This window comes from Ochotona princeps, chromosome 5 (assembly GCF_030435755.1).
Source record: "Ochotona princeps isolate mOchPri1 chromosome 5, mOchPri1.hap1, whole genome shotgun sequence".
In the NCBI taxonomy this organism is placed as follows: Eukaryota; Metazoa; Chordata; class Mammalia; order Lagomorpha; family Ochotonidae; genus Ochotona; species Ochotona princeps.
The window spans coordinates 17306713-17331558 of NC_080836.1; positions in this window are offsets into that span (position 1 = coordinate 17306713).

Here is a 24846-nt window from a genome sequence, read left to right on the forward strand (position 1 = left end):
CAACCGACATCTAAACTACCCAGACTTGGGGCTGGCACAATGTGGCACAGAGAGTCAAGCTCTTCTTTGTGATTCTGGCATCTCGTATCAGAATGCTGGTTTAGGTTCCAGCAGCCCCACTTTCAGTACAGCATTCGGCTGGTGTGCCTAGAAAGACAATGGAAAATGACATGGGACTTGGACCCCAGCCACCCATGTGGGAGATGCAGATGCAGTTGCTGGCTTCCAGGTTCAGCCATGTCCAGCCCTGGCTGCTGTGTGCATTTAAGTCACAAACAAGCAAATGAAGGATCTCTCTCTGTTTTGCTCTCACTCTCAGTCTTATGTGTACATCTCTCCTTGTCTTTCTGTGACTCTACCTCTCAAACAAATAAATAGCAGTAAATAAACATAAAACTTTCAACTGCATAGTCTTAAGACCCCCAAATCTAACTGTTGCTTCTCCAGACCTCAACTACTCAGCCGCCATCAGCATAGCACTGCTGGTGAGCTCCTACCTGGGTCCCTATGACACTCTCCACCAACCGTTTCATTCCCCCTTACAACTTGCCTCCATTGCAGCCTCTCTGTGATTTTCTGTCCAGGGATGAAATTCTCCCTTCTTTCTGTTACAGTCGCATACCCTAAGATCACTCTCTGCTTCACGAAACTTCTCTGACAACCACTCCAAAGACTACCTGAGAACATGGGTCTGAACTCTAGGGAAGACCATAGCAGCATCCAGGCTGGAGCAACACCTCTGGATACAGTTACTCTAGCAAACTGACATCCTTGACAGGAATGAAGGCCCAAAAGGCTCTGTAGAGGCAGATCAACTTTCACAGTACCTGGGAATGAAAGACCAGACCAAGGAGGATCAATGGTGCCTGAGAAGAATGGATCCAATGTGCCAAGCCATATTGCTTAGCAGAACCTGACAATGGTACATGAGCATGATTCGGCCATGGAGGAGACTGTTGACACTAATGTGTCCCTTTGATTAGGTCTGAGGTCAAGGCTGGCGTGGACAGTAGCTTCCTGCAGAGAGGACCAGATGTGGAGAGTTGTGCCTGCATTGGCAAAGAGGCTGCTCACTATTAGGGGCTGAGAGACACAATTTGGGAGTCCCCAGGAATATGTGGAACAGACCAGAAATACCCTGCAAAAAAAAAAAAAAATGGCAGTTCCTGAGTGGCAAGTGGGTGCTTAGAGCTAACACGATCACATCTGATTCATCCTGGGACAACTGATGGACTCCCAGTCACACTGCAGGTTGTCTTGTGAAGACTCCCGGCACAGTAGGAATTTACACCAGAGATCCCATGGATTTTCTCTCTGCCCTTCTCTTCTGCAGCCTGCATCTCAGTGAAGAGTGGGTGCAGGGGATGCCAAGAGAGTCGTGCTGAGCTCAGCTGCCTTTGGGAAGTACCTTTTGCCCTGGGGAAGGAGGAAAGAGCTCCACTGAGCCCCTCCAAGTGGATGGGTATGGGTTTGCTTGTGCCTGTAAGGAAGTGGTACACTAAATGCCTGCAAGTGCTTAGAGCCACAGGCAACAGCAGACTCAGGAGAAGCAAGCAAGCAAGCAGAAAAAGACCCAGAAGTAAATATTATGGGAGCTCTAGTTTATCTTAAGGTGCCAAAAAGACCCCATTCTCAACTTCTCCAGAAGGCCTAAAGGACCTCTATTAAAATGCAAATGAGATTTGCTAAGAACTTCCTATTGAGTCATTACCATCAGTTAAGGATTTAGTCCTCCCTAACTCCCCCTCCTCTCCACTTTCCAGGAGAGGGACCTAGGTCGCTCTGTGTTGATGGGAGGGTCAGAACTGACCTCCACACAGCAGAGCTAGGGATGTGCATAAACAGGGGAGCAGGTAGCAACAAGACAGTTTGAGTTGCCCCAAAGGGAATATGGAAGAGAAATGGAAAGAACTACAGCCCATTATGATCAGTTTTAGCTTTAATTGGACTTCAAATTATTCATAGTACTTCACAATAGCATTGCTTAAGGCATGGTTGACCCATTTACTTTCAGGAAGACATATTTTCAAGAGCATTACAAGTCCAATGTATTTATGTTCACACTAATGGTCCATAAAATGACCTCCAACCTCTCTTCCCTAGCAACTGTCCATTTGACCCCTTCAGATTCACAAATTTTGATCAGATACTTCCCAATGATGGATGATGGATGGATGGATTCTTTGTAAACAAAAGGTCTCCAAGTGACCCTCAGTAAAAGGGAAGTTCTGGCTTGCTAGTCATTTGCAGCAGGGAACATGCTGTTGATATACCCCACTTACTAAACAAGTGATAGGAAATGTGTTGATCTTTCAAACTGGAATTGTTTTCAAATTCCAAGCACCCTTACAAATTTAGGCTTCTTTGCAAGTTTTTTGAGCTCTAGGAGTAGTTTTCAAGCGGATTCATATCACTTGATGGCAAGCAATGGAACTGTGGTGTATATTTTCAATATGGGACTTAATCGCTGGGGGGTGATTTTTGAGTGTCTGGCTATTGGTTGATTTGTGGAAGTAAGGAATGTTGCAGACATTCTAGCTACCACATCTTTTTGTGTGTGTGTGTTTGTGATATTGAGACATCTAAATTGAGGCTCAAATAGCTTCTTAATTCTACAAAGGCATATAAAATGTTTAGCGTGGCATGTTAATTTTATATCAGATTTATAATAGGGTTATTATGTGCTATATAACATTTTATAGATCATTGGAGTCTCTTGTACAATCAATATATTAGATTCATTTGTGAATGTTTTATAGGGAAAGAAGCATAATTTTGCTCATTTAATACTGTAGATATTTACATTTATTTCTTTATATAAGGCTGTTCATAACTGTAAATCACATGGGGTCAATTTCTTAGCCAGTTTCCTCCTCTCTTTCACCCTCCCCTTAACATTATGCCTCACTCTATCTGGCTGAACCCTGTTTTCTCGTGTGCAGGTGGAATCTCCTCAGCTCAAATTGGAATTCCTAAAAAAAATAAGTTGTGAGCATGAATACATCTAGAACAGTGGACCCCGAGAATGGCTTTACGGCATTCTCAATATCAGTGGCCAGGAGCAGATTCTTGAACTGCATCTCAGCCCCCACTCTGCCCTGGGAGTCCACCCTCAGTGCCCAGAGTCACAGGCAGGGAGAGGCTCTGGGTTCATCTGGAGAACCACCTTGGGATGGGCAGCACGTGCCTCTGCACCTGCTGCGTTGCTGTGTTCCCATACTTCTTTTTTGCTTGGTGTGGCATCCGTTCACCTATTCAGTTTTGAAACAGCTGGTGGGCGTGTGTTTGCAAGAAGGAACAAATAAGCAGGCTTGGCTGAAATCTTAAAATGAATCCAACCCCAAACTTGGGCTGTTTTTTGTGCAGCTACCCCTGCATGTTGCTTTTTTAATTTATTTTCTCATCGTATCACCTAAGCGGGGATCCAGTTCCGCAAAGTGGGGGTCGTAAGGACCCTTTGTTCATAATCGAAGCAGTAGGAGGGTTAAGATTCCTGGAAATATCGACACCGTCATTTCCCATGTTAGCCCTGGGATTTCATGGCGGCTGTTGACAGATCTGAAATGTTGGAAGCCCTCTGGGGACCAAATTAGGGAGTGATAGTTAGCAGTGTGGAAGAGGGCCAAAACAGGCTCTTCTTTTCCTTGAAGACTGGCTCAACGCAGGGAGATTTTTATGTGCCAGAAACCACATGCTAGGCTGTAATTGAGCATAATTACTGCACTGCAGGCTGCAAAGTGCTGGACTTGAGGCATCCTACAGAATCCCATTAATTTCTTGATTGGGCTCTAAAAAATGGTGCCCCCAACAGGGACAGCAAGAGTTGTGTTCAGTCTGCCAGGTCTTTAAACAAAGACCTTGCCAGTTGTCCAGTTGGTCGACGCTGTTTCCCTCTCTCTCTCTGAGGTGTTGATTGTGATCCAGGACCATGTTGTCAACAAGCTTACTAAGAGTTCGGTGGTGGAATTTTCTTGACTTGAAGTATTTCCACACAAGGAAAAGGAAATGGACAATGGAAGAATTCCTATACATAGTTCAAACATGCACCCAAAACACGCTCAGAATACAAACTAAACCCTTTTAATTATCTGGTTATTTCAGGTGAGAGGTTTGGGGGAACAAAGAAGAAAAAATGCTAAATTATTGGGCAATCATCTTTTCCTTTTCATATGACATGTGAAATAGCTGAAGAGCTTTGTTCCCTAGAAGCTCTTTTCCTGTTTAGCATCTTGTCTGCCCACGGCATTATGTGGTGGGCTAAAAAGGAGGGTAACTGTTAACTTCTAAGCATCATTCGCCGAGTCATTTTCCCCAATGACAACTTAATCGTAAGAAAAGTGTTTCATTGTTAGTTACAAAAAAAAAAAAAAAAAACCTTCAAGAATGTGTCTGGTGCCTGGCCTTCTTTAATACAGTCCATAGAGAACAAGTTCATTTTTTGCTGACTGATTTATCGGGACTTCGAGGGTCATTGTCTGAATCTTTATGTCCCTGTTTATCCCATCGTTGTGAATAGAAAGGAAAATTGGGATGAATACATAATGCCCTTATGACTTTTCTTGGAAGGGATACGTTTTAATCAAGCCTACACGTTGGAGCTTATTTTTTTGGTGACATTTATTTATTCTTTTCCAACTGAATATTATTTTTAAATTTGCATTATAGTCGCAGGATTCACAGTTCTACTAAATAAAGAGTTCCACAAAGAAAAGGCTGTGGGAAAATAGGTAAGAGCTCTAAATTGTAATCAAATGAAAATATTCAACTGCTGATTTATCTTTCTCCTGTTAGTAATAACAATGCAAGCCTCCAGTTAACTGGGGGTCACTATCACGTGCATTCTACCCCAGGGCAGATGGTCTGGAATGGCCAAATGGCCACATTGCCCTAATGCCTTCTTGGGCGAAGAATTTCTCAGGAGGCCTCAGTTCTCACTATTTCTGCTTGGGGCAGGAATTCCATCTTGCTAAGTTGCAAAGTTGTCAGTGTCTGCCATGCTATGAACTAAATACGAAATCACTACTTTCTAGAAAGCACACTGGGAATTCCAGCTCTGAATCTGAGATACGTGGAGCTCTTATCTTACCCAAGCTTTTCCAATCTGATGGCAAGGAAAGACTCCAATGTTTTTTTCCTCATCCCTTGCCTGCCCCGTCCCCCAGCCTGCATTTCCTAGGCCTGTAGATGTGTTGTTTGATCATTTGCTGAAGGCAGCTGCTGTCTCCCCACTCAGGCCACGTCCATGTCCTCTGTGGTTGAGTGTATGTGCTGCAAATCTTTTGCACTAACATGTTATTGGTGTTTACATTGTTCATGGTAACATCCTTTTTTGTTATAAAGCAGTTTTAAAATATGAAATCCCTGAATTTTGCAGATTCTGGTTTCTTTGCCTTCTTTAAGCATGACCATCTCAAATCAAGGTCATTAGAGAGAAGAAGACAAGCTGTTTCTGCAACGGTCAGTTCTCTATTGCTGGGTAACAAATGACTTCAGACTCAGCAGATGCATGCGACATACACTCAGTTTTTAAAAATCTTATTTTTGATGATGTTTACATAGTTGATCAGGGTGGGAAGAGTCGAGGATCAGAGGATAGTGGGTGAGACCATTGTTTACACATTTTTCCCGTTGTTCTTGCATACTAGGAGAAACCACGCCCAGCCTCCCAACTGCCACATTACCCAGGGGATGGGGAACTTCTACCCAATCATACACTCTGCTCAGATGCTCATGGGGCTGTGGCCCACATGCTGGCTGGTGCTGGGCTGTCAGAAGAAGCTTGAACTTCTCTTTCAAGATCTTGGAGAGAGGATTCATACCCCCAAAGTTGTGGAATTAACAGCAACAGCATCTTTGAACTAGAGATCTTCTTCTAAGAGATTACTTCATTAGAAAGATCTGCCCAGGATCATTTCCCTACGAGTTACTCAATATCATTCATTACACCTGCAACAATCGTTGTTCACTTGATATTTAACATGAGGTCTTCGACATTAATCATAGTCACATGTCTCAGCCATAACCAAGGGAAGGAGAATATCCAGGGTTTGTCCACCGGAGGCAGAAATTTTGCGGGGCAAGGGTCCTTACAGTTCTGGTACCACATTGCTTTTAAAAGATATCATGTTTGGAGGCTGGTGAGGTAACTCAACAGGCTAATCCTCCACGTGTAGTACCAGCATCCCATATGTGTGCTGGTTCTAGTCCTGGCTACTCCACTTCCAATCTGGCATCTCTGCTTATGACCTTACATACACATGGGAGACTTGAAAGAAACTGTTGGTTCCTGGCTTCAGATCAGCTCAGCTCTGGCCATTGAGGCCATTTGGGGAATGAATCAGTGGATAGAAGATCTCTCTCTCTCTTTCTGTAAATCTGCCTTTCAAATAAAAATAAAATAAACCTTTAAAAAACATTGCATTTAAAAGTGCCTGAAAGGAATGTTTAGAATTTAAATGTGCACATGGTATTAAGTAGTAGCAAATTAATTGTGATAATTTCCATTAAAGCAAATTCAGCAAAATCACACACTAAAAGTAATAGTTAAAGAAAAAATAAAGGAAGACCACTCAAACACTAGACTACTTTGTAACCAGAGCACTAAAAAACCAATAAAAATCCTAATAACACTACCAGCACAGTTCAAAAGACAGTTTCAATGCTTAATAAATAAAGACATATTACAGTGCATATAGGACTCTATGGGGACGGGGTGGGGGGGGTTGGCAGCGGGGACCAGCAGAGCTTGATGGTTGGGGAAGTAAGGTGGAGGTTGTTAAGCACAGCAATCGTGGCCAATCTGCCAAAATGGGGGAAGTCTCACTGCAAGCGTGTCACTCAACTAAGCCTGAGAAAGCCATCAGGTGAGTAGCAACCGCCTTGCTAAGTCCAATCCTGTGCACGTTGTACACTCTGCTCTTTTAAACATATCCTGACTGAACTGCTGCTGCTACTTGGTTGCAAAAACCACTTTGTTGGGAAGTGTTGAACATGAACTGACTTCCACCTATCTGTTTCTTTTGGTTTCCTGTAGAACATGAGCTAATGTGTATGATAGAAATTCATCTTGTCATAGAAGAAACTGTGTAACCAGTCTATCATCTTTCCTCTAGTTATTCTGAAAGTTTGTTTATTTGTTAAAATATTTGAGGGGTGGATGTTGTGGTGTAGCACATTAAGCTGCTGCGTGGGAACCTACCTCAGAGTACCTGGGATCCTGCCTCTGCCTCCACCTCCCATACAGCTTGCTGACAACGCGTAAGAGAGATGGGAGGTGGCAACACAGGCATCTTGGTTCCTGCCACTCACTGAGAACACCTGCATGAAGTTCCAGGCTCGGATTAATTCTAGCTGTTGTGGTCATTTGGGGAGTGAATCAGGGAATGGAAGAACTTGCTCTCTGCCCTTTCTTCTGTCTGTCGCTCTGCCTATCAAATAAATAATAAATAAGGAAAACTTTAACGATATGTTCTAATAGATACACAAATGCTGTATATGTTTATGGGATACCTTGTGATGTTTTGAAAAGTCCAATCATAATTAATCTATTTGCTCAAACGTGTAAGATTTCTTCAGGTGAAGATTTTGAAATCTAATCTGTTAGATTTTATTTTTGGAAAAATACGCAACACATTAGTATTATCTATAATGACCCTACTTTTCAATAGAAGCCCAAAGGTTTTTCCTGTTATGTCTAACTACAACAACACTCCTTTGTTAAATTTTCCCAATCTCTCTCACCACACTTTCTTCTCCAGCTTTCAGGAAACACCTTTAGGCTCTTTAAACTATTCTGAGAGTAACGTTTTTCAGGGCTCTACCCATTACTGAAATTGTGCAGGCTAAATTATCTGTGCTTAACTTATTTCACTTAACATAATGATTTTCAGTTCTATCCACATTGTTGCAAACGACAAGATTTCATCATTTTTCATGGCTGAGTACTATTCCATTGTGTAGATATGCTGTATTTTCCTTATCCATTCATTGCTTGATGGATACCCAGGTTATTTTCATTTCTTGGCTGTTACAACCAGTGCTGCAATATATGTGGACACACAGGTGCCTCATCAGCAGATTGGCTTTTTTTCCCGTAGATATCTATTCACTGTAATGAGATTATAAGATCATATGGTAGCTACATTTTTAGTTTTTTCTTTTTCCATCACATAAATACTGTACCATTTTTTCCATAATAGATACGCTAATTTATATTCTATTGGCAATGCGCAAGTGATTCTTTTACCCTATGTTCTCATCAGCATTTGTTATCTATTGTGTCTCTAATGACAGCCAACCTGACTGGAGTGATGTGATATCTAATTTTAGTTTTGAGTTGTATTTCCCTGATGATGAGTGATATTGAACATTTTTTTAAATATACGTATTGGCCATTTATATATCTTTCTTTAGGAAATGTACGTTTAGATTTACTGAGTTTTTGTTTCATTGTTTATTTATTTTTGAAATGCAAAATGACAGAGAAGAGAGAGAGACTTTCCATGTACTGATTCACTCCCCATATGCACTTTTAAATTAGGCTATTCATTTGTTGGTTATTGAAAGGTTTGAATTTCTTATATATTCTGGTTATGAATCCCTTGTCAGTTGTGCAGCTAGCAAATATTTTCTCCCATCATGGAGGTTGCCCCTTTACTCTGCTGATCATCTTTGCTATGCAGAAACTCATCAGTTTGATGAAATCCCATTAACTTATTTTTACTTTTGTTTAATATGCTTTTGGAGTGATCTAGTAATTATTTTATATTTTGGTTTTAATTGTACTCAAGTCTACATGCGCATGAACAGTTTTCTCATAGACATTACAATGACAATCATTGGTTCACCTTCCCCCATCTCCTGTTGTCTGAGACAGCCACTTCAGCTGCTTACTTGATGAAGTTGGTATTGTCCATCTGTGTCTCTGCATAACTGCAAGTTCCTTGGCCTTTTTCAGTTTCAGCCATTATACATTGACTTCCAGTTAGAGAAGATAGAGACCTAGCTCATGATCACTCTTGTGTCTGGTGTCAACCACATCACTCCCTTATCATCCATTCTTCCGTTTCCCAATACAATTCTACCCTCATTATTTGAGCTACCCATCAATATTGTTGAATTGATGACGTTTGCCTACAAACATCATCTGTGGATATATTTTAAGTTTTACTGAGGTCTGTCTATCTATACATAGTGCAATGTTACCTAATTAGATGTATTATCTGACATTGCAACAAGTAACTATCTCACCCAATCGTAAGTGATCAGGTGTTAAAACCATGATCAAGGCAGTGGGGTGGGAGGTTCTGAATCATTCCTGGTCCTGACTACTGCCTGATCCTTGAAGTGAAAATAAAGCCAGTTAAGATTTGTAAAACCAGATTTGTTGCAAGCTTTTCTTGCAACAATACTATTGCTTCCTGGTATGGCTAAGGAAATGTTGATGGCACCCAAGGCAGCCAGTAATCAGCAATCAGCTTTCCTTCTTGCCCAACATTTTGTATGGTTTTACTTTAATAAGTGACTTTAAAGTTGTTTCAGTTTCATATACATAATAACGCAAACCTAAACTTTTCTCCAGGTAAGTGAATCTATAGTGTATTTATTTTCTTCTTCTTTTTTCAAATTTATTTATCTTTATTGGAAAGACAGATTTATAGAGAGCAGGAAAGACAGAAAGAGATCTTCTGTTTGCTGGTTTGCTGCCTTAGTGGCGTCATGGGCTAGAGCTGAGCTGATCTGAAGCCAGAAGCCAGCAGCTTCTTCTGGGTCTCCCATGTGGGTGCAGGGTGGGTCCCAAAGTTTTAGGCCACCCTCTACTGCTTTCCCGGGCCACAGCAGGAAGCTGGATGGGAAGTGGAGCATCTGGGACATGAACCAATCCCCACATGGGATCCCAGTGAGTGCAAGGTGAGGATTTAGCCACTGAGCCATCGTGCCAGGCCCTGTATTGTGTTTGTTTGGGCTCTGCTTCCTGTGTATGAAGCTAGCCTTGTGCAGTAAAATCATTGAAGAAGTTGTAGATTGCTTTCAGCAGATGATGATAGCATTCTTTGCATCAAATTCTTATAAACAGCTAAGTGATATTTTGTATTATGTATTTACAGTTACTTAACTATAGTCTCCTGGCTCCCAGAAAGACTTGCACTACCTTGCTGTTTGGTTATAACAGTCTGAGTGTTTGAAGGATTTGCCTAAAATAAAATTAGAGAAATCACTGAGCTAATAACTACAGCAAAATTCTCAGGTTACTGGAAAGGTAACTCCACCTTCTCATTTCTCAGCTTTCAATTTTGAGCTTCCTTTGTAAACAAACCCATTCCAAGGACCCACCCACAGCAGAGAGAGGAGAAATGAGCTAGAAGTATGGAATGCTGATTGAAAGCAAGGTTAAAGTAAACTATAACCCTATTCAACAGCCTGTTTTGTACTAAAAGAGAAGAATGATGTTTCAAGCTTAAAGGTCTACAGAAAGAGAACAAAAGTAAATTAAGACACAGTCTGTGTGCACTCACAAAGCTGAAACTATTGACTGGTTGACCCTGGACTGCCCAGGAGTGCACTGACTCCCAGCTGGGAGCTCAAGCTTCAGACGCACTTTAGCCGAAACTCTACGGAGACTCAGTCACTTCATGTCTCTGAACTTCAGTTTTCTTACATGTAAGATGGAGCTCATGTGGCGTGGAATGACATTGGAATGGCAGAGCCCTTGTATGGTTTGGGTCAGGTATGAGTGCAGAATCATGCTGGACTTCAGTCCCCAAGTCATGAGTGAATGACACCAAAAGAGTGAGATGTAATTGGATCATGGCGTTTTTTGTTTGTTTGTTTAAGATTTATTTATTTGTGGGTCCAGCGCAGTAGCCTAGTGGCTAAAGTCCCCATCTTGCAAGAGCCAGAATCACATATGGGTGCCGGTTCTAATCCTGGCTGCCCCACTTCCCATCTAACTCCCTGCTTATGGCCTAGGAAAGCGGTCGAGGACAGCCCAAGGCCTTGGGACCCTGAACCCACGTGAGTGACTTGGAAGAAAGCCTTTTTTTTTTTTTTAAAGATTTATTCATTTTATTACAGCCAGATATACACAGAGGAGGAGAGACAGAGAGGAAGATCTTCCGTCCGATGCTTCACTCCCCAAGTGAGCCGCAACGGGCCGATGCGAGCCAATCCGATGCCAGGAACCTGGAACCTCTTCCGGGTCTCCCACACGGGTGCAGGGTCCCAACGCATTGGGCCGTCCTCGACTGCTTTCCCAGGCCACAAGCAGGGAGCTGGATGGGAAGTGGAGCTGCCGGGATTAGAACCGGCGCCCATATGGGATCCCAGGGCTTTCAAGGTGAGGACTTTAGCCGCTAGGCCACGCCGCCGGGCCCTGAAGAAAGCTTTTGCAAGGAAAATAAATAAATCATAAAAAAAGACACTCAATAAGTGCGATAAAGTCAAATATACAGGGAGGAGAAGAGGCAGAGAGGAAGAACTTCCGTCCATTGAGTCACACCCCAAGCAGTCGCAACAGCCAGAGCTGCACCAATCCAAAGCCAGGAGCCAGGAGCCTCTTCTGGGTCTCTCGCGTTAGATGCAGGGTCCCAAGGCTTTGGGCTGTCCTCAACTGCTTTTCTAGGCCATAAGCATGGAGCTAGATGGAAAGTGGGGCAGCCGGGATAAGAACCAGCACCTATATGTGATCCTGGCATGTGCAAGGCAAGGACTTTAGCCACTAGGCTATTGCGCCTGAATCATTGTGTTTAGAAGTTGGTCCTACAATAAGATGCTGGACTCTATGTTTGGTATATGCTTGCAATGGGGGAATCTCAACTGAACTTGAACTGTGTTATGCAACAAGGTGGAGGAATCTACCATGGTGGGAGGGTTTGGGGAGAGGTGGGGAGAATCCAAGTACCTATGAAACTGTGTCACATAATACAATGTAATTAATGAATTAAAAATAATAAATAAATTAAAAAAAAAGAAGTTGGTCCTAGTAGGAGGGTTATGGATCACTGAATGAGTGTGGTCAGAAGACCGTTCTCCTGAGACAGGGCAGTTGCTCTCCCTGCTCCCTGGTTTGCTGCGGGTCCACTCCCCTGTGCACACTCCCTCTGGCATTGTGATGCTCAGTGCCACCCTGAGATTCAGTCAGCAAGCATGCCATCACCAGGGGCTGCACTAATGGCACTGTTCGATCCTAGACCGTGAACTTACAAATCCATGAACCCAAATAAGCCTCCTTCCTTCATAAGTTGCCTGTCTTACTATTTTGCTACAGCAAAGATGGCTAATAGAGCCCCTATCCCAGAGTCTGGTAAGCGTTCTACGTATGAGTTACTGTATTTTATTATTTTTATATAAGCAAAGCTGCTGCATGCTTTGAAGAGCAAGTCATTCCCTTCTAGGCTGGACATGAAGAGGGATATTGTGTGTGTGTGTGTGTGTGTGTGTCTGTGTGTGTGTGGTGTTTGGCCCTTGTCCTCACCTTGCTCCCTGCTATAATCAAGCAATCACTTTGGCCCTAGCACCTCATCAAACAATTTTGCCATTTCACATTCAGACACTCTGTGCTTTTCAGACTATTTTGTGAGACCCATATATTTTCATTACGAGTTGATAATAAACTCCAACCCTGAAAATTTTCCAAGTTCATGATTGATGACAATGTGATTGGAAGCTGAGTGACTCCAGTTGCCAGGCTCAACTGAGAAGCTGCTTGGGGCAACTGCAGGGCCTCTCAGCAGGGCCTTCCAACATCCGTCAGCTTTTGGCCTGCCCAGCGCCATCTGGAGTCGACCCCCTCTGTTGGGCACGATGGCAGAGTCAACAGCCTGGGTGTTCGGCATCTTTTTCTCGATCCCTATCCTCAGTTATACTCCGGAGACAGAAGAGCCAGGCAGAAGGCAAACTGACCGCAATCTAGAAGATCTGGAAAGACAGTCATTCTTATCTGTATGCAGTTCAGGTGCTAGTAAGCTGTGACAACTGTGAGCTTGTTTTTTTTTTTTTCTTTATTCCTAATTTTTAAAAAAGAATTTTTTGTCTCTCCCTTTTTGTTTTTGTTTTTCAATTCAGCCCACACCCTGAAGTCTGAGATTCCTGAATTATTTTAATTTTTAAAGGCATTTACTTGAAAGAGACAGAGACAATGTTTTACCCCCACACTTTTTTTTTCTAATGATGCAAAAATATCTATTTAGAACTTGCCAGCTGGGCTCAGTTTAGATCATCTCCAATTTTTGTGGGCAATGTCCAAATTGCCACAATCAGAGCCAGGGGAACATATGCTGTCTTTCCCCCTGCTGGCCTGTTCAGGGTGTTGTCCTTGGTCCTGTCAATGTCATGGAGGTTCTTGACTTTGTTCTGATGCTTGTTGGCATTACCTTCCACACTGACCATGAGCATGCTGTTGTTTTTTGTCCTTCTCATGGCAGATTTGGTGGTCAGGGAGGGTCTTAACTGCCTGGTGGTTAAGTTTGTGTGTCTTGCAGGTGCTCCTTTGAGAATGTTTTGAACTGTCTCTGGAGCCACAGTGTGCTGGCTTCTTGAAAAGCTGATGATGTGTGAAGTGTGGATCTTGTGTGTGTATTGTCAGGGTTTAAACCTGCTAGCAGGCCTCAAGGTCACCAAGGGTGAGACAGCAGGGCTCTTTGGCCATAAGAAACCCTGGAGACAAGCTGGTGAGAAATGTCCGTTTATTCAATACAGATCCCAGGGTTATAAAGGTTACTGAAGGAGAGGGCAGGAGGGCATCTTCCAGCAACCCCCTCCACCCCGCCCACCCACCAAAGACACTGTAATTGGCTATACCACACTTCTATTTCCCTTGATCTTCCGGTCATGTCAGAGGTCACATTCCATGTGTATTCCCTTTGATCTTCTAGCCATGTCTGAGGTCATGTCCCACATGAAGGCCTGGAAACTGTGCCTCATGTCCTAGAGAGGTGAGCCACGCCCACCAGGTAGCGGGCCAACTAGGGAGCAATTGCCCACAACTCCCTCCCCTGCTCTTGGATTAAATTCTACCACAAAGACTTACACCAAAAGGGTGACCTTATGTCCTGGGATTCTAAGATGCTGGTAGAGACATTTAAGGGCAAATTTTAACAGAAGAACATCACCTGTTATAGCGTTACATTGCAGGCAGAACACTTGTCATAATAATGTTAAATGTCCTTGATATTCAGTCCAATTTCTCTTGGAAAGCTGGTACAGAGGATTTATAAGTAATTGGCCTAATTTTGAGTCCCAAGGGCACAGGTAGCCAGCATGGTTAAGTTATTCACGGTTATTGTAGTCTGGGTGGTCTGAGTCAAGAACAGCACAGGCATTGCAGTGGGAGTCACCGTGGTTACAAGGGAGAGAGCAGTGGTGATGATGAGAATAGATGAATGTTGCCTCCAGTGTAGGATGGAAGACAGGATCCTGTCGTGTGTCTGCTTTCAGGGCCCCTTCCATTCGTCACTCAGCCAGAGTGGAATCCAAGGTGCTGGCATCATTGCTGTCACATTGATTTTAAGACATATCAAGACACAAGCAATTAAATAACACAAGTGGTGAGATGCAAAATGAAAACATCACTGCTCTCGGTAAGGGCAATATGATTTCATGCACAGGTGGTCACTTCAAACCACATATGGGGCTGAGGAGGCCACACACTGTGAAAATCTAAAGGTAACTTCACCAGTGACCAGAGACCCTACCTGCCTACTACCCCATCTGACTCCTCACATCCCCCAAGGAGGACGGATCTTAGCTGCTGCCAGGGACACAGGAGGACAACTGCTCTGGCTGTTTCTTGCTGAACAGGGGTGTTGAAAAGACCAGGGACAGCAGCAAGGCAATCCCCAGGCGTTCGATCTAAAGGTCCCTGATAGAAGTTAGAAGTCACTGGGTGTCCAAAGTATTGATTGGAGCTTGCTTGAAGGCTTCTCTTTGTTGAAGTCTAGACAACAAAACATGTTAGTTAGAATTTCTTCCAAGCTAGTATCTCTTCAGGGCTTAAGTTAAAGTCTCTGTCAGAGTAAATGTTTTACCTGGGAACTCTAGGTTAAGATTCATAAACAATTCACACAAAAAGGCAATAAACTACATGAAGCATCCCTGAGCTCTACAGGATTGTAATCTAGATTATTTAAGGAGCACAGGAACAGTGAAAGGATTAGTATTAACAATAAGTCTATTAACAGCAAGCCCACCACATAGGACAGTTACATGCAAGTTTAATCTTATTTAGTGTCAACAGTTTTGAATTAAGGAATCTTTTGGGAAGTATATAGAATTTTTACCCATAATCAATTAAGTTTACTTGAACTTTGAAAAGGCTAGAGTCATCTTGCATCTAGGCAGGAAATACATGAGTGTTAAACTCTCTAAAACAATTGTACTGTACCAATTTTGTAAATCCTAAGAGTCTCAGGAAGACATTTATTTTAAACATAAAGCACAATAACAAGGCACTTGTTATAAGGTGTATATGAGTCATACAGTAGCTGGAAAAAGATGTAAAGCTAGTTGTGATCCACAATAATCCAGCAGCTTATAGTATTCTAGTAAGACTTTACAGAACTCTATATACTTATGGCAGAGATTAGCAATTTAGTGGTTCTAAGAAAACAAGCCATAATATGGATAATTAGGGAACAGAGAAATCTTAGGTGGATGAGCAGAAGAATCTTCAATAAGTTAACAAGTGAGGAAGATGTGAACTCTGCATCAGAGCAGTGAGGGTGTCCCACCTCCATGAGTCTAGCAAAAATCTGAAACGCAGCCTGGCAAATAGCCCTGTAGGGGAGCTGGCCAGTACTACAGGCTGAGTAGTGATAGGTCAGCCAACTTTCCTGGGGGATCTAATCTTCCATATTAGTTTGTATCTCTGTTCTAAATAAGAACAATGGTCTTTTTTTTTCTGAGCTGAACTTGGACTCCTGAGAGACCCTTATGGCCACTCTAACAAGAAAGATACCAAAGCTAGAGCCAAGGATCAAGAACAACAGCTGTTATGCCATGTTCAGAGGGAAACTTAATGTTTCCCTTTACCATGAGAACCACCCGGAGCTCCTGGATGCTGGTCACGTGTGGCACCAAGTCTGTGAATTCTGGGCTAGCCTTCTGTGACATATAGTTAGCGGCTCACCAGAGGACGAAATATGAAGAAAATTTAAGCCAAATTAAGGCCAAATTAAGATGTTTACGAAAGATAGTATATTCCCTGTTCTGCTTTTCAAGTATATTCTGAAGATCTTGATGTCTTCTTTCAACTATGCCCTAGCCTTGAGGATTGTACAGGAGGCTTGTGACATGAAGAATGGCATATTTCGAGTGAAAGGTAGCAAAGGCTTTAGAGGTATAGGCAGTGCCATTGTCAGTCTTAACAGAATGAGGCAGGCCCATTACAAGAAAACATGATAAGATGTGGGCCACAACCGTGGGGGCACTCTCACCCATCAAACCAGTGGCTATAATGAATCCAGAATAAATGTCCACAAAAACATGAATATACTGTTGTTTGCCAATGTGTCACATCCATTTGTCACAGGGCATTAGCCTTGAGGTCAACAAGGATTGACTCCCGCAGGTTGTAAGGGTCCTAGGGGAAGAAATGGGGCATATTTTGCAAATTGACAGACAAGATGCTTGCACTGCTGAATCATTAGATCAGGAAATAGGGCAGTAAGGGAACATGCTGATTAATGCAACTGGAAGTGGAGGTTGTGTGCCATACAGTCACTAAAAAAAATGTTAGGGCATGTCAAGGCATCCACATGTTGGTCGAGGGATGACAAAGGGTCAGGAAGGTCTGAATGAGCCATAATATGTTGTATAAAGAAGGGGAACGTTGGGCTTCTAGTAACTGTTGGGTTAAAGCAGTTAACACATTCAAGGGGCTAGAGTAATCCAATTTGCAAAACGCATAAGGAAGCTGAGGAACTAACTGTGCACAATATATGCTATCAGTGAATAATTTTTGAGGCTCTGGAGTGAGCCGTGACGCATGGTGAATGGCCAGCAGCTCCAGAAATTGTGCTGACCCCGCTATGCCAGTATGCACAAACTGCTGTGTTGCTGGCTAGCAGCGACACTAAAAAGATGGTGCACGCTCTTTAGGGTCTGGGAAAAGCCGGAACCGCAACCGGACCCCTTACTGCCATAAGCGGCTGCGTTTAAATCTTTATCTCTGCTGCTCCTGTCCCCATTAGTCTAAGCTCTCCTCTGCAGCTTCTCCAGCCCTCTTTCCGCCACCCTTCTTCCCATATTTCTTCCCGTACTTTCGGCTGCATTTCTCCGTTCTTGGCCCCGTCTCTCCATCCTGCTTTTACTGCTTCTGTCTGTATCTCTCTTTTCCAGCTCTCTCTCTGCCACCCTTCTTCCCGCCTGTTCTTCTTCTCCCTTGTCCCGTCTTTCCCGTCCACTGTCCGTCTGTCCCTTCATCCCCTTGTCCATTCGTCCGTCTTCCATCGTCGTCCGTCTGTCGTCCGTCGTCTGTCGTCCCAGTCTCCTTTGTTTCAGTCTCTCAGTCCTCGAGCCGTCTGACCTGCCTAGCTTTTACCAGCTACTTTCACATTGTTCTCCACCAGTCACTTCTCTCCGTGGGTCTACTTGGCCTTACGTGATAGGCCAGTAATCACACCAAGGGCACTAGCCTATCCCTGTGACTTCCTGTTTACCTGCTGGCAAGACCAACTCCGCCTCCTGGCCCTGGGCCAGCCGCCATCTTGCGACGGCCCCTCCTATTCCCCATAGTTGGTCCCTTGAAGTATGTTGAACTGCAGCTATAGTGTCTGTGGAACTAACATCAGTAAAGGCTAGTGGAGCTTGAGGAATTCATTGAGAAAGAACCACTGAGACCAAGGTTAGGGTTAGCAGGTCCTGGGACTATTCCTTATAAATTTAAGAGTACAGGTTAACAATTAGACTACATTGTAGATTTGTTTTATCAGTAAACTTAAGTGTAAATGTCTCAATGACTTAAATGTTTTAAAGTCAACCTACTAGTAACTTAAGTTACATAAATCAAATAAGTCTTCATTAATTAGTAATCTTACTGCTGGACAAAGTAAATGAATTTTTAGCAACAGTTTAAAATCATTTAAATATTTTTTTAAAAGAACCAATTAATTAGAATTACTTGCTATTTCTAACAACATATGCACACCATGTTTTTTTCAGATGCTTTACAAATGTAGGTAGGATAAGGTACAAAACTTGTGCATTATGAGAAAAATTTTAAGCAGTCAGATTTCACGTTTTTGAGAATGTCGCAAATGTCGCGAACGAAACCTCAAGATTTCTCTGACTTTTATATTCCAAAACGTTGCCATGGATATGCTGATGAAATCAGTTTGCTAAACATTTACCACAACAGAAGACCTTCCAAGGTAGAATTTGCAAGCCCCAAGAACAAGTTCAGCCAAACTTTTTCTCTTTGACTTTGTCTTCTTTCTCATTTTGTAAAGATATTTGCAAACTGGGCGGCCAGGCAACAGGAAATCTTGGGTCAGATATCAGAGGTCTGGATGAATCAAAGCAATAAGTAGCCATAAGTAGCAATAAGATGCTAACAAGATCAGCATCCCAAGAAATGGGCGGCTTGACTCTACACTTTGGATTTAGAATTCTTTTGTCTCATGGCCACCACAAAACAATATATTTACCAGCAAACAGCACCTGTGCTAGGAGCTCTGAACAAAGGAGCAGAATTTCTGTAACACACACTCATTTAAAGGGGGAAATTTCTTTGCACACAGAGGTAGAAAGATTGCGCAGGGCGGGGGAGGAGGCAACGATTTGCTAGGTCTTGCAGCTTAGTAGGACCACCTGGTAGGTGTCCAGGAGAGGTGGTGTGGTTTGCTTCCCTGATGGGGAAGTCTTGAGTTATGGTGGTGGCCTCACCTGAGCTTATTTGATGTCTTGAAGTCCTGAAGTCCCTGTTCAGGAGCCAGTTCTCAGGGTTTAAACCTGCCAGCAGGCCTCAAGGTCACCAAGGGTGAGACTGCGGAGCTTTTTGGCCATAAGAAGCACTGGAAACAAGCTGGAGAGGAGTGTCCATTTATTCAATACAGACCCCAGGGTTATAAAGGTTACTGAAGGGGAGGGCAGGAGGGCATCTTCCAGGAGTGCCCCTCCGCCTGCCCACCAAAGACACTGTAATTGGCTATACCACACTTCTATTTCCCTTGACCTTCCGGTCATGTCAGAGGTCACATTCCATGTGTATTCCCCTTGACTTTCTAGCCATGTCTGAGGTCATGTCCCACATGAAGGTCTGAAAGCTGTGCCTCATGTCCTAGGGAGGTGAGCGCTAAGCCACGCCCACCAGGGAGCAGGCTGACTAGGGAGCGATTGCCCACAGTGTATAACTGAATGTCTTTCAGAATTGTCCTCTGAGCCTCAAAAACATTTGGAATTTTTTCCAAGGTCTGGTCCTGGTCCCTCCATCTTTACCTAACTGTTGGAACAAATTCCAAAAGGCTCTCTCCTTCCTGTCTAAAGCCCTTGTTCCTCTCAAAGTAGAAGGCAAAGCAAATGTTGGATAGGAAGTGGAGCAACCAGGACTCATCCAGTGCCTAAATGGTGCTGGTTTCACGTAGAGCAGCTTACCCTACTATGCCACAATGTGGGCCCCACAAGGTGCTTTGAGGATGGCTAGTTATTGCCCTGATTAAGGAGAACTGCACCTTAGCAGAAATGTGATATGACCACAGCTCGGAACTCTCGCCACAATCCAGGATCTCTGAGAAGTTGAACACCTAAAAGACTTGGGCATGTTCCTGCCTTCTGCCAAACAAGAAAGATATGGAAATCCTCTGTGGGATTCTTCCCTCTCCCTAATGGAGACAGAGCTGTTTGGACAGGAAATTAGAGGCAAAACGGAGGTTCAGAGAACATTGATGACCACGCGTGTTTTGGGCAGAGCCCAGGATCCAGGATAGCAAAGTGGCTATTCCTTATGTTTGCCCATCTGTGTACCATGTAAACTCAGCGAAGCTTAGGGATCCTGAGCTGAGGAGAACAGGCTCTGTAAATACAGTTATGGTCCAGCTCTGACTTAGGAGGGCATTGTTTTTGAGGGAGGAGTGTTGGATCCCTCCCACGATTCCTCATGGGGTAGCTGGGACTGTACAAACACAGTGGAGTCCACCCTTCCACTCCACTGGAATCACACTAACTTTTCTTCTGTGTGAAGCAAGGGCTACATACAGCCAAGAGAACAGATGGTGTTGACTCTTGCTAATCGACCAACAATCAGAAAGGCTTCAGAGTAGTGCAAATGAATTTGGAGCTCCATCAGATGTGTCCCCATTCAACCTAAACACTTAGCTTCTTTTTCTTTTCTTCTTCTTTTTTTTTAAAGATACTTGTTTATTTATTTGAAAGGCAGAGTGACACAGAGAGAGGAGGGAGTAGGGGAGAGAGATGTAGAGGGAGAAAGAGAAATCTTCTACCTGCTAAAAAAGGCTGCAATGGTTGGAACAGGGCCAGGTGGAACCAGGAGTCCTGAATTCCATTCTGGTCTACCATGCCACAGCATGGGCCCAAGTGTTTGGACTGTTACCAGTTTCTTTCTCAGGCACATGAGCAGAGAGCCAGATTGGAAACAGAGCAATCGGGACTCAAACCAGCACTCCTGATTTGGGTGCTAACACCATGCACAGAAGCTTAACCGGATACATTACAATGTCGGTCTCACAGTGCATTCTTTCAGAATGCACATGTATGTTTTTCTTGTTTTCCTCTTAGGTTTTTGTCCATTTGTGTCCTTGGGCTTGCAACCATAAGGCACCCAAATCGTTAACTTGGCTTTTGGTTTTTTGCAGATTAGGGAAGAAGGGAGAGAGGACTTACTTACTTTTGTGGTTCCCACAGCAAAGCCTTGCCAAGCCAGTGAGCAGAATGACAAGAAGAAAGCCTGTTATTATTCCATTAGAAAGAGCACCGGGAGCAGCAGATACAGGGCAAGGCTATAAAGCACCTGTGAAGAAAAACATCAGAGCTGCCATCTTGCTTAAGGGAAGTCCTGGCATTTTCTTCCCTCAGAGCTCTGAGCCCCCAAGTTAGATACTACCAGTGTGTTTAGCTTGCCTGTCTTGGGTTACCTCATATTTCCCCTTTGTTTACAGAGTTCCTTCTTCTGAGAATTGAAGCCTGAAAGAATTGAGAGTGGTGAAAAAACAAATTTCCTTAGCTTTAACACAGGACAATGCCTCCCAGTCCTCATAGACTTTTACTTCCCCTTCCTTGTTAATTCACTCTCTCCCACAGCCTCCAGGAAGGAGAATGCTTTCTTTTGCCCATTAACTCTCTGGATTCATTTTCATTTATTTTAAGATTTATTTATTGGGCCTGGCGGCGTGGTCTAGAGGCTAAAGTCCTCGCCTCGAACACCCTGGGATCCCATATGGGCGCCGGTTCTAATCCCGGCAGCTCCACTTCCCATCCAGCTCCCTGCTTGTGGCCTGGGAAAGCAGTCAAGGACAGCCCAAAGCTTTGGGACCCTGCACCCACTTGGGAGACCTGGAAAAGGTTCCTGGTTCCTGGCTTCGGATCGGCACATCACCGGCCGTTGCGGTCACTTGGGGAGTGACTCATCGGACGGAAGATCTTTCTCTCTGTCTCTCCTCCTCTCTGTATATCTGACTTTGTAATAAAATAAATAAATCTTTAAAAAAAAAGATTTACTTACTTATCTGAGCCTGACTCAATGGCTCAATTGGCTAATCTTCACCTTGAAAGTACCAGGATCCCATATGAGTGCCAGTTTGTACCTCAGCTGCTCCACTTCCCACCCAGCTCCCTGCTTGTGGCCTGGCAAGGCAGAAGAGGATGGCCCAAATCCTCTTTGGACCGTGCACTTGCAAGGGAGACCCAGAGGAGCATCCTGACTCTTGGCTTCAAATCAGCTCAGCTGTGGCCCATGAGGCCATTTGGGGAGTGAACTGGCAAATGAAAGATCTTTCTGTCTCCCCCACTCCCCCATCTGTAAATCTGCCTTTTCAATAAAAATAAATAAAAGAAGATTTTATTATCTGGAAGTCAGAGTTAAAGAGAGTGAAACAGACAGAAAAACAGAAAGAGAGAGATCAATTGTCCATACGCTGATCATTTCCCAAATGTGCACAATAGCTGGTGCTGGGCCAGGCCAATGCCAGGAACCAGGAACTTCATCTAGGTCTCCCACTTGGGTAACAGGGGTCTCTGCACTTGGACCATCATGTGTTGACTCCCAACAGCGTAAGCAGAAAGCTGGATAAGAAATTTAGCAGTTAGGACTTGAAGAACCACTTTGTCAAAATGGGACTTGGGCTTCTCAAACAGCTTCCTTAGTCCATTGCCCAACTCTTGCCTGTCTCAGGGGTTTTTAGTTTTTAAAGGTTTATTTGTTTATTTGAAAGGTAGAGTGAAAGAAAGAGACAGAGGAGGTTTGCAAGAAAAATCTATCTGGTTCACTTTCCAAATGACTGTCACAGCAGGGCTAACAGCAGGAGCCAGGAGTTTCATCTGGATCTCCTTTGTGGGTCCAGATACTGAGCCAACAATTTCTGTTTCCCAGGTATTTTAACAGGGAGCTGCTTTGGATGTGGAGAAGCTGGGATTCCAACTGGCACTTCAGTATGGGATGCGGGTATCCGAAGTTGTGCATGATAACTCGGACCCCTGGGATATGATCTTACCAACAGAACACATATGTGTGAGTCATAAAGACTAGAATGTGAATAGCTGATTCTTAGACATCTTGGATAGAAATACAGATGTTTGGCTATTTAACCCTCAGTCCCTATGCCCAAGTGATAATATTCCAAAAGCTACATCTGTTATATGCAACAGCAATGCTGGGATTAATCGAGAGAACTGTACAGTGGGTTGTTCACTGGATTCATTTGCTTTGAACCAATCTTGTCATTTACTTCTAGGAAACGTGGTCACATGTTTGTCTTTTTGATGCATAAGTAGATGACTTTGGATCACAGAGCATTGTAAACCAGATATTTTTAGAAGAAATGGAATAAACTACAATCCTTCTATGCTTTTCCTATAGCTCACAAACTCACTTTTTTGAAGATTTATTTATTTTTATTGGAAAGCCAGATATACAGAGAGGAGGAGAGACAGAGAGGAAGATCTTCTTTTCCATGGTTCACATCCAAGTGGCTGCAACGGCTGGAGCTGAGCCAATCCGAAGCCATAGAACTTCTTCTAGATCTCCTACACTGGTGCACAGTCCCAAGGTTTTGGGTCATCCTCAACTTCTGTCCCAGGCCACAAGCAGGGAGCTGGATGGGAAGTTGGGCCACTGGGGCATGAACTGGTTCCCATATGGGATCCCGGTGTGTGCAAGGTGGGTACTTCAAATGCTAGGCTACCATGCTGGACCCACAAAGTCACTTGTTAAGATTTATTTATTTATTTGAAAGGCAGAGTGGCAGAAGGAGAGAAAGAGAGAGATGGAGAAGACGGAAGAAGCAGGGAGAGAGAGAGAAAGAATTTTTATCCCCTGATTCATTCCTCAAATGGTTACAATAGCCAGGGGTGATTCAAACTGAAGTCAGGAGCCCAGAAACTCCATACAGGCCTCCCCCTTGATGGCAGAGGCATGCCATATGGACTGGCTTCTGCTGTTTTCCAGGGTGCATTAGCAGGTAGCTGCAACAAAAATCCTGAAGCTGGTATGGGCACCAGCACTCTGTCGTGAAATGTTTAAGCAGTGACATAACCTGCTGCATGGTTACCTTCACACAAACTTATTCAAATGGCCTCCAAATCATCCAGAGAGCTTGTTTGAACAAAGATGTCTCAGGCCTGAGAATCTGCATTTCTAACAAGCTCTTGGCTTCCGCTGATACAATGATCTCAGGATCATACTTGGAGGATCATAGCTGTGTAAGACTCTGGGTTCTCTGTCACAATCTCTTTTCTGACTAACTCTCATGAAGGAGTCTCTTGGGTGCATCTGAAAATAGTCCCAGAGGATGTCTCTCTTCCTCTCCTTTATGCAGGAAATAATTCAGATTCCAAATTAAATATATGCATGACCAACTTGCAGCTGGTGTCAGGGAGGCGATTGCTTGGGGGATATGTGGTTTAGAGACAAGACAAGCAGACAAATTCCTCCATCCACCCACCTCACTCTCAACCGGAGGCCTGCTGGGAGCCTAAGGAAGGATATTGTGCTTATGCTCCTCTAAGCTGTTCTTAGAAAGCCCTGGGAAGTCTTGAGGTCTTTTCTTTTCTCTTAGTCCTACTGCAAGAAACTTTTTTAGGCACCAACTTTAAGGGAAGGCCGAGCCAGCAGAAACGAAGTGAGGATTGAATCTCTGCAAAGGCATTGGAGTAGTAGGGCTTTTCTTTAAAAAAAAAATAGTGACTTTAGGGCAGCATTCTTCATATTGGGAAGGAAGAAACTATTCAGTTCAAACTGCCTTATCCCAAAGAGGGAAACATACTGGTTTGGAGAACTGGGAAGGCCAGAGTTGACAGACGTGGTTATCAGCAGGTGCAGCTGGGACCAAAAGGTGAAGAGTAAGGGAGCTGTTACCAATGAAACGTCTGTGCACAGCTCAGGGTCTGCTCCCATCCAGGTGAGAACTACGTCTGTCATCCACATTCCTGCTGTGAGCAAAACATTGTTTTGATGGGCAGTAGGAAAAGGAGGCCACTGGGCTACACAATGCTTTGCATCTTCTTATGTTTGTGTCTTCCTCATAACTGCTTTTGCCTTCCAATTCCTGACTATTCCAAGCCTGTCGATTTCCTGTAGCGCACCACCCAGGACATCTCCTCTGACTCCCTCACATGTGGATTCTCCTTCTCAGAATGTCACCGTCTGTTTTACTTTGCAAGAGATACTTGTGATGTTAGCAG